Here is an 11,180-nt window from a genome sequence, read left to right as displayed (position 1 = left end):
CTTTATAATGCTTGAGTCGTTGTCCATTGACTATGAACGGTCTCTTCTCATCTCCTTCAATCTCCATGGCCCCATAGGGATGAACTTTAGTGATCACAAACGGACCTGACCATCTAGACTTCAATTTCCCTGGAAAAAGTTTAAACCGTGAGTTAAATAATAAAACTTTTTGCCCAACTTGAAACTCTCTTCTCAAGATTCTTTTATCATGCCAAGCCTTGGTCCGTTCCTTATAAATGCGTACATTCTCATAGGATTCACGGCGTATCTCATCTAACTCATTCAGCTGTAGTAATCGTCTCTCACCTGTACCTTTCAAATCAAAATTTAAAGTTTTAACTGCCCAATAAGAACGATGTTCTAATTCAACAGGAAGATGACATGATTTACCATAAACTAGCCTATAAGGTGACATCCCTAAGGGTGTCTTATAAGATGTTCTATATGCCCATAATGCATCAAGTAATTTCAAAGACCAATCCCTCCTAGATGAAGTTACTGTTTTTTCCAAGATTCTTTTAAGTTCACGGTTAGAAACCTCCACTTGACCACTTGACTGAGGATGGTATGTAGTCCCGTGCTTGAGATGACAACCATATTTAAACAACAATGCTTTAAATTGTGAGTTCTTAAAGTGCACTCCATTGTCACATATAAAAGTTCTAGGAACACCGTAGTGTGAGAAAAGATATTTAACAAATTTAACTACACTACTAGCGGTGTTATTAGGCAATGCAATTGCGTCAACCCATTTGGAGACATAATCAACAGCTACCAATATATTAAACTGCTTTGTTTTTTAGAAACTAGTTAGTCAAAATTTAGTTAATCACACTTCGATTTTCAGTTAATCAAAATTCAACAAATGACTTAAATACTAATCATTTAGTCTATTTATTTAACTGGTTAACATTCTAAAATTAATTCACTTAATCAAAATTAAAAACTAATCACTAACAGTAATAAAAACTAAAACAACGTACTGTTAGTGTTTGCAATATTTTGTTTTAATTTTTTTATTAATTATATATATATATATATATATATATATATATTACGGGGAATCGAGGACGGGGCGGGGATCGGGGATCGGGGCCGGTCGGGCGGGGAATGGCCTCCCCGTCCCCGTCCCCGTCCCCGGCGGGGATTGGGAAATTCTCCCCATCCCCGCCCCCGTTCCCCGAAAAATTCCCCGAACCCGCCCCCGTCGGGGCGGGGATCGGTTTTCCCCGTCGGGGGCGGGTTGAATTGCCATCCCTATATAAGACTTACCATGAGAAGGTGGAAAAGGTCCCATAAAATCTAAACCCCAAACATCAAAAAGTTCTACCTCAAAGATTTCATGCTGAGGCATTTCATGTCTCCTCCTAATTGTACCTGTACGTTGGCATCTATCGCATGCCATGACATAGCTCTGTGCATCCTTGAACAATGTTGGCCAATAAAAACCACTTTGTAAGACTTTTGCACCAGTTTTGTTACCTCCGTGATGTCCACCATATGGAGAAGAGTGACAATGATGAAGTATTTGGACCATCTCCTCTTCAGGTACACATCGCCTGACAATCCCATCAGCACATCTCCTAAAAAGCAGCGGTTCATCCCAAAAATAGTGCTTGATTTCTGAAAAGAACTTCTTTCTCTGGTAAGTATTAAAATCATGTGGAACAATGTTAGCAACCAAGAAGTTAACAAAATCAGCAAACCAAGGTACAACATTATCTTTAATGAACCATAATCTCTCATCAGGGAACTCATCATTTATGGACTCCTGGACATCAGATTTTTTCATATGCTCTAACCTTGACAAGTGGTCAACCACCAAGTTTTCAGTTCCATTCTTATCTCTAATTTCTAAGTCAAATTCTTGCAATAACAAAACCCAACGGATTAATCTAGGTTTAGAATCTTTTTTAAGAAATAAATACTTAGTGGCTGAATGATCTGTGTAGACAATTACCTTTGATCCAACAAGATAAGAGCGGAATTTGTCAAGAACAAAAACAATGGCTAAAAATTCTTTTTCAGTAGTTGCGTAATTATTTTCAGCATCATTTAATACTTTACTTGCATAACAAATCACATGCAACTTTTTATTTCTTCTTTGTCCTAAAAGAGCACCTAAAGAAAAATCACTCGTATCACACATAAGTTCAAAAGGTAAAGTCCAATCAGGTGCAACCATAATAGGGGCTGAAATTAAAGCTTGTTTAAGACTATTGAAAGCCTTTGAACATGCATCATCAAACACAAAAGGGGCATCTTTAACCAACAAATTACAAAGAGGTTTGGCAATCTTAGCAAAGTCTTTAATGAACCTCTTATAAAAACCAGCATGACCTAGAAAACTTCTAATAGCTCTTACCGAAGAAGGGGGAGGTAACTTTTCAATAACCTCAACTTTAGCACAGTCTACTTCTATCCCTCTAGCTGAAACTTTATGACCTAACACAATACCTTCAGGTACCATAAAATGGCATTTTTCCCAATTAAGCACAAGATTTGTCTCTTCACAACGCTGCAAAACACGCTGCAAGTTAGCTAGACAAGTATCAAAAGAAGAACCAACTACTAAAAAATCATCCATAAAAATCTCAATTATATCCTCAACCATATCAAAAAAGATTGCCATCATACACCGCTGGAATGTAGCAGGTGCATTGCATAAACCAAATGGCATCCTTCTATATGCAAAAGTACCATATGGACAAATAAACGTAGTTTTTTCCTGGTCCTCGGGGGCAATGGGGATTTGAAAATAACCTGAATAGCCATCTAAAAAACAATAGTATGCATAGCCAGCTAACCGTTCTAACATCTAGTCAACAGAGGGTAAAGGGAAATGGTCTTTACTGGTAGCTGCATTTAGCTCCCTATAATCTATACATACTCTCCAACCTGTGACAGTTCTAGTGGGAATCAACTCATCTTTATTATTTTTAACAACAGTGATACCACCCTTTTTAGGAACAACTTGCATAGGACTAACCCATGCACTATCAGAAATGGGATAGATAATACCTGCATCAAGAAGCTTGTGAATTTCAGCACGTACCACTTCTTTCATGTTAGGATTAAGGCGCCTTTGACTTTCCACACTAGGGGTATAATTTTCTTCCATCAATATCTTGTGCATACAAACTAAGGGACTAATCCCCTTAATATCAGCAATAGACCACCCTAAGGCAATCTTAAATTGCCTCAATATTCTCATCAGTTTTTCTTCTTCTGCAGGGAGCAAATCAGCATAAATAATCACAGGAAACGTATCATTTACACCCAAAAAACATATTTTAGATGTGATGGAAGTGGTTTAAGTTCAAGTTGAGGTGGTGTTTCATTAGAAGGGAGTGGAAAAGGGTTGCCCCTGCCTAAATCTTCATATTTTCTACTAAGATGTGTAGGCAAATAACCCTGAACCTTCTAATCTCATCAAAGACTCAACAAAATCTGATTCTCCCTCTTCCATTTTTATACTAAGTGCAAGACATGCTTCTAATGGCTCACTAAACGAATGCTTAACAAATGCTTCTTTTGAAAGTTTCTCAATAGCATCAACAAAATGACATGATTCATCAAAAGATGGGAACTTAACAGCTTTAGAGATAGAGAATTCTTCTTTTTATGTTCCTACTCTAAAAATTAATTTCCCTAAAGGAATATCTATTATTACTCCTCCTGTTAACAAGAATGGCCTACCAAGTATAAGGGATGTATCTGTATCATTACACATGTCTAGAATTAGAAAATCGGCAGGAAAATAGAATTTACCAACTTTTACCAAGATATCCTCCACTACTCCCTGCGGGTACTTGACTGATCTATCAGCAAATTGAAGAGAGATTGTAGTTGCCTTCATTTCAGCTATTCCCAACTTCTTAAAAAGAGTTAAAGGCATAAGGTTAATGCTGGCACCTAAATCACATAAGCATTTATCAACAACAGTATTACCAAAAGTGCAAGGAATAGAAAAACTTCCTAGATCCATTAGCTTAGGAGGTAATTTGCTTTGTAAAATAGCACTACACTCCTCATTTAGATACACAATAGCAAACTCTTCCAGATTCTTTTTATTAGACATAATTTCCTTAATATACTTGGCATAAGACGGCATATTGGCAAGTGCTTCTGCAAAAGGAATATTAATTTGCAATTTTTTAAAAACCTCTAAAAATCTTTTAAAGTTATTGTCCTGGTTCCTCTTTTGTAGCCTTTGTGGATATGGAATGGGGGGTACATAAGGTTTTACTGTAAAGGAATTGAGGTTTTGATCACTAGAACTCTCTTTAGGCAATTGTTCTCCTTCCTTATCACTCTCTTTTTCAACCGTCAATGGTTTTTTTTCTTTCAAAACTTCATTCAACACCTTACCACTTCTCAAGGTGACAGCCATAGCTCCTTCCCTAGGGTTTATTTCAGTGGCACTAGGAAACTTACCTCCATCTTTTTCTGCAACCAATTTAGCTAACCGACCTACTTGCACCTCTAAATTATGAATGGATACTTGGCTGGACTGAGCAACCTTATCAATTTTTGCATCTAGTTTCTTAATCATAGTGTCTTGGCTAGCCATGTATTGCATGAACATCTCCTCCAGTTGAGGCTTTTTCTCCTGAGCAGGAAGTTGAGGCTGTTGTGGTGCAGGTGGCTGCTGGAAGGGTCTGTATTGCTGATGTTGAGATCCTGATGGCCCTTGTTGCTGAAATCTAGGTGGTCCCATTGGCCTTGCATTACCTTGATCTCTCCATGAGAAGTTAGGGTGATTTCGCCAACCTGGATTATATGTATGGGAAAATGGATCATTTCTTGGTGGTTGCCTCCCTATATTAGATCCCATGTAATTTGCCTCTTCATAAGATGGTTGCGATGACTCTGCATTCATACAAAAAGAAGAGTTATGACCATATGTATTGCAATAAGCACAAAATTCTCTATTCGAATTATCGTGAGTCATCAACAAGTTAATCTGTTTAGTCAATTCAGCCACTTGTGTTGTCAACTCAGACTGTGTGCTAATTTCATGCACAGCAGCTCTTCGACCTCTCACTGCTTTTTGTCTAGAATTACTAGCTAGACTCTCAAAGATAGCTTGTAACTCATCACTATTTTTATCGCCTGTGTATCCACCTGCAGTAGTATCTACAAGAGACTGACAATTAGGATTTAAACCATCATAAAAGAATTGTGTCAACAATAACAAAGGAAATTGATGGTGTGGACATTGGTTCAAAAGCAAATTGAAACGATCCCATGCTTCATGAAATAATTCCCCTTCTCTTTGAGTATAAGTGCATATCCTACTCCTATAGTCCATTATCTTTTGAGATGAGTAATATTTAAACATGAAAGCATTGTAAACATCATCCCAATTTCTTAAAGAACCACTGCCTAGCATCACCCCTCATGCAATATGGAAAACATTAGCCTTGAAATAACTTCGTGGATCTTGAATGCAATACTTTACGGGTTCAGGGATTATTTAACGTTTTTATAGGTTTTAGTCCAGATTAGATAAACTAAAAACAAACAAGAATAAAAACGCAAGTAAAGAAAGAGAACCCGGACACAAGAATTGATCACGCAGTTCGGAGCTATAACTCCTACGTCTGCAGGGCTACTCAGCTTTTGCCCAATCCACTAGATGCACCAAGGTTTACACAAGTTGGAATACAACCCAAACGTACAAAGGTTCACTACCAACACACAACCTTCAACATCTACTTTTGGATTGACAAAACTGCAAGCCAAGAATTCTTCAATTCTTCATCTTGACTCAGCATCAACGACAGCATCAAAGACAGCTTCAAAGACAGTAGTAGAACATCATTAAATCTTCAAATGATCTTCTTAATATTCACGTGTGAAAGCTCTCAACTTGTATTGTGTGGAAAAGGTGACTTTTAGAGCTTCAAATGCCTTCCTTTAAATAGTGTAGCATCCTTTAACAACCTTCACAATTTTAGATCTGAAAACTCCTTGAATAAAAGAGAGCCACACCCCTTAAAATTCTGTTAGCCACACAATTTAAAAGGGTGGACTAATTCCTTGCTGTCTGAGACAGCGTCCGCTGGCACAGCTTCACTATCAGCACTGGTTTACAGACTGGCTTACGGTCCAAAAACTAATAAACAACTAGATATAGGCTAAGTGTATTTTTGACAAATAATATAGCCAATAACAAAGGACCGTGTATCATCTGTACACTTACAATCTCCCCCTTTGGCAATTATTTGACAAAAATCACCTTCAAACAAACTTAGGCATTTTTAAGAAATTAAACATAAATCAATATTATTAAACTCATGTCATAAGTTAGTTTGGTAACAAGGATAAAACACTTAAAACAAAATAAAGACCAAACATATATTGTAAGAAAAAACATGCGTAACCCACTGCAACAGACCACCAAAACAGAAGCTTCAAAACCGGCAAAAACGCAAAAGAACACTCCCCCTCAACATATTTTCTCAAGCAAGCATGTCAAACTCCAAATCTCTTCAACCAAATGCCAAAACTCCCCCTGAGCTATTACTCCCCCTTAGTACAATAAATCCAAGCATTCATCAAAAAATTTCCACAACATACCTTAAAACCTTAACTCCCCCTTTTTGTCAAAAAATTGACAAAGGTGCATCTAGTGGATTGTGGATTGGGAAGCTTGAACACGAGCATGTAGCACAAGAATAGCAGCTGTGTCAAGCGCTGAAGTAGCCCTGTGCAGAGAAAAAGAGGGGAGCCAGAGGGTGTAACACCTATCACAGGACTAATCACTGGAACAGGAACTGTCTGAAGATGTGCACGATCATCATAGTGGCGTCCTGGACATAACCGTAGTTCGACAGTATACTTTCCAAGAATTTCAAGCAGCGGTTCATTTTTGTAAAGAGCAAAACCTTGAGCTTTTAGCAACACAAAAAACAGACTTGGAAATAGAAGATGAATCTTTGGCTCCTTTTTCGTTAAAACAAAATCCATGATACGATTGAAGATAATATCACCAATAGAATAACCACCAATCCATACCAACTGAAATCTATACGAATCACCGTACTCTTCATATGCAACCCACGTTCATAGTAGTATTCACCTCGTAGATATTCTCATACAATAAGCAGTTCAATCCATCAAAGATAGTCCAAATAAAATGATATTCTGAATAATGATAATCCAAATAATATGATAATATGAATATTGATAATCCAAAAATATGATGATCCAAAAGATAGTCCGAACAGAATGATAATCCAGATAACTATGCTCGTCCTCAATTGTGATTGTTTCATCACAATATCACCATACTAAGACAGCTCTTGGAGTAAGTTTCTTTAAAGTTGTAACAGGCACCTGCACAAGTGGAAAAGAAATGAGAAACCCAGAACTAGGCACACACAACTTGAAAACCACTCAGCAAATAAGGGAGACGCACTTATAGACACAGAATCAAGAAAAGTCAATTTGGATCAAATAAAGCAAGAAGATAAGCACATAAAACAGAAGACACATCCATGTAAAGCAGCTTCAAGCAAAGGATTATCACAGACAGATAACACACAAAGCACATAAGCATACACGAAATAAATGTCAAGTTGTAACAGACAAAGCAACAAAAAGGCAGATACTTTCAGGTAAAGCAGATTGAAAGCACATTTTCATAGCACATTTTGCACAAAAACACACAAAGAGTATCAAATACGGTCATGACCGGACCAACAAGAATAGAAGACAAGCAAATTCAAATGCAGATCACAACTCAGATAGGCAAGAAGGAATAGAAACAGGTGAACACTGAACCAGATACACACTTAGAGGAAACCACAGAATAAGACAAAACAGGTCCAGAGACAGATAAAACAGGTACAAGACCAGATAAGAAAACAGATAGAGATACATTCAAATGAGCAAATAATCAAGACATAAAAAAGATCATGAGAGCAAACCAAGACAAAAGTAAAAAGGTAGTAGTAACTACTTGTGATGACACATCACCCTTAGGTCATGCCATGAGCTGATTGTGAGACAGAGCAGCAACAAGAAGATCTAGGCTCGGCTCACATTCTTCTTCTAGGTCAGCACGGTTGATTAAGTCAGAACAAGATTCATACCATCGGCCACGAACAACCACCTTGTGAAACAGAGGAGAACTTTGAGCATCTGTATCAAGAGACAGATTTACGTAGAACTTGACAATCAGCCATTCTGAATAGGAACCAATGTTTTGAACAGTTTGGAGTAGATCCTGGTCTTTGAGTAGAGGGGTGATGTTGCAAAGCTTCATAAAGTCATCTAGATCAATATCCTTCTGAAGCAGCAATCATCTTTGACTATGAGCTTACCATAAATCCATCAGCTTCGGATCTCACAATATAGACTTGAAATATGAACTTTGGAGTTTTTACGAGGCGCAGCAGGATCGGTAACAGGGCTGGTGACACATCAACAGAACTGGGAGCCCTTTTATCAAGTCATGCGAGGTGCTGGAGTAGACATAACTAACTTTGCCTTTCTTCTTTTCTTAAAGAAGCAACATGTGTTTTGCTTTTTGAAGAGCATGTTCGATAGGCACCTGATAAGAAGCACAAACACAGACATACCAGAGCACAGAACGGGTAATATAGAGGTTAATCCAGATAGTAATTCGGTAGTGCTGGCAGACAACGGAACTGCACCAGATGAAGCTGGAACAGTGACTAACTCAGACACAGGTAAAGGACATGTAGTAACAGTGACCGGAACAGAATCATCAGATTTTGAGACACGGAATACAGTAGGCAAGTCAACATATAATGCAATATCACGTATATTGAACGTAGAAGCATCAGGAATTGTGACTTGCTCGGGCCTAGACCTTCCTAAAACAGAGTTAGAAGCAGAGCATACTGGAACAGAGACAGAAATAGAGCCAATAGCCACTACCGAATCAGCAAATAAAACAGAAGCAGGTAACTAAAGAATATGAATTTAGAAGGTACCACTTTTCCATTGTGGTGCATTTGGTATTTTCTGGGTTATAAAATCCACTTTCCTGACCCAAACTTGTTTTACAAATGGTGCAATGCGCTTGTGAATGTATTTCTCAACCCTTTGATCCTTGTAGAAATAGTAGCATTCAGGTCTCTCAACCCTTTGATCCTTGTAGAAATAGTAGCATTCAGGTCTGTCAACCCTTTGATCCTTGTAGAAATAGTAGCATTCAGGTCTGGTGTGCCTTTGATCCTTGTAGAAATAGTAGCATTCAGGTCTGGTGTGCCCGCGCATCCTGCAATAATGACATATAGGGTTATATCTCATGCCGCGCATCCTGCAATAATGACATATAGGGTTATATCTCATGCGATGAAGCCTGCAATAATGACATATAGGGTTATATCTCATGCGATGAAGCTTTGGATGCACTACATTACCATAGCCTCGTCTAGATGTACTGGATTTTGAAAAAACACGATATGATCCAGATTCTGTAACACGGCGTTGTGGAGCTGAGCTTGATTTGGGCATGCCATGCACTGGTTCAGATGCTGTAATATGGCATTGTTGAGCTGGGTTTAATTCTAACGTGTTATGAACTGATTCAGAACTTTTCACAAAAATAGTATCTTTGTTCTTCCCACCGGAGAAACCAAGCCCAAATTTTGTAGAAGTTTGTCTTCCTGAATCAAGTATTTCATCAACTGTAGATGTGGTGTCCATCATCTTGATACGCCGTTTGAGCATGTCCAGCTCCTGTTGTAGCTTTTCCTCACGTTCAAGACTAGCCTTTAGTAGGATATCTTTTTCAGAAGCTTGGTTTTTGTACACCATCTTAGCATCTTCTAAAACACCAATTTTACTAGACAAAGAATGATGCACTTTAAGTAAAGCCTCCCATTTGGAGTAAAATTTTTTGTATTCTAATTCATAAGACACAAAAGGTAACTCGCGATCTTCAACTGAATTATATTCTCCACTGTCTGAACCAGTGAGCTCTTCTACGTCGGGATCAACGTCAGCTATTGCAGTGAAGGCCACAAAATTTCCCGAAATTTCGTCAGTGTCTAACCCAGCAGCTTCTGATTCAGGTTCATCATCGCTCCAGGTTAGGGCCGTCATGGACTTCTTTCTTCGTTAGTATGTTGCACACTCGGCCTGAACATGTCCAAATCCTTCGCATTCATAGCACCGGATGCCCTTGTTCACTTTGTCTTTAGATTTACCAGTACGTGAGCCAGATGATCTTGATGTTGATCCTCCAGATTTTGTCACACCTTTTGAACTACTTGAGTTGATCCCTTTCTGATTTTGCACCCTAGTATTTTGTGTGTAATTCTTTTGCTTAACCTGTTTCAAAATTTTAGAAAAATGTTTAGATAATAAACTAACAGGATCATCAGAAAGCTCTTCTGTATCAGGCATGTCGAAGTCTTGTCCTTCAGCGTTGAAAGCAACGGATTTCTCCTTCTTTGTATGATCGGTCAGAATCTCCATTTCGTAGGTCTTAAGACTTCCCATCAAAGCTGCAAGAGTTTTATCTTCCCAACCTGCGTTTTCCTGGATAGCGGTTACCTTCATTCGAAAACGCGGTGGTAGAGACCGCAAGACTTTCTTGACCAATTTTTGTTGGGGAAATGGTTCGCCTAACACAGCAGCTCGATTTGCCAATTCTTGAACACGTTCGTTGAAGCTCGTAATATTTTCGTTTTCATTCATTCTTAGATCTGCAAAATCTGAATGAACCAGCTGCAACTTAGATTGTCTTACTGAGTCAGTACCTTCATAGGTAGTTTCCAATATTTCCCACGCGACTTTTGCAGAGTCACAACCTGCAACTAAAGTGAATTGGCTTTCATGCATTAGTGAATATATTATATCTAATGCTTTATTATTATATCCAGAAGGGGTCCTTTCAGCTGCATCCCATTCAACTTCTGGTTTGAGCACTTTGGAATCATTTTATATTTCACCCGCTTTTGTGGGATGTTCCCAACCAGTTAGAACGGCTTTCCAGATAAGTTCACCATGTGCTTTGATATGCATCCTTGTACGTTCTTTCCAGTAAGCATAGTTGCCACCATTTAGTTCGGGAGGTGGTTTATGCATTCTGAAACACTCAACACACTGTGAGACAGAACAAAAAACAGCAAGAACCGAAAATAAAACACCAAAAAGGCACCAAAGAATTGAGTTCAAGAAACACGAGATCGCCA

At 38.4% G+C, this 11,180-nt stretch overlaps 1 non-coding gene across 1 annotated transcript; it reads left to right on the top strand.

Moving 5' to 3' along the window:
• The first annotated feature begins 5,204 nt into the window (after positions 1-5,204).
• Positions 5,205-5,311, top strand: LOC116018030. Its single transcript, XR_004098065.1, has one exon. It is a non-coding gene; the product is annotated as a small nucleolar RNA R71 (small nucleolar RNA).
• Positions 5,312-11,180: the final 5,869 nt, after the last annotated feature.

The sequence above is a fragment of the Ipomoea triloba genome, chromosome 4 (genome assembly GCF_003576645.1).
Source record: "Ipomoea triloba cultivar NCNSP0323 chromosome 4, ASM357664v1".
NCBI classification, from domain to species: domain Eukaryota; kingdom Viridiplantae; phylum Streptophyta; class Magnoliopsida; order Solanales; family Convolvulaceae; genus Ipomoea; species Ipomoea triloba.
The sequence above is the reverse complement of the archived record's forward strand: the minus strand, read 5'-3'. Positions and strand labels throughout refer to the sequence as shown.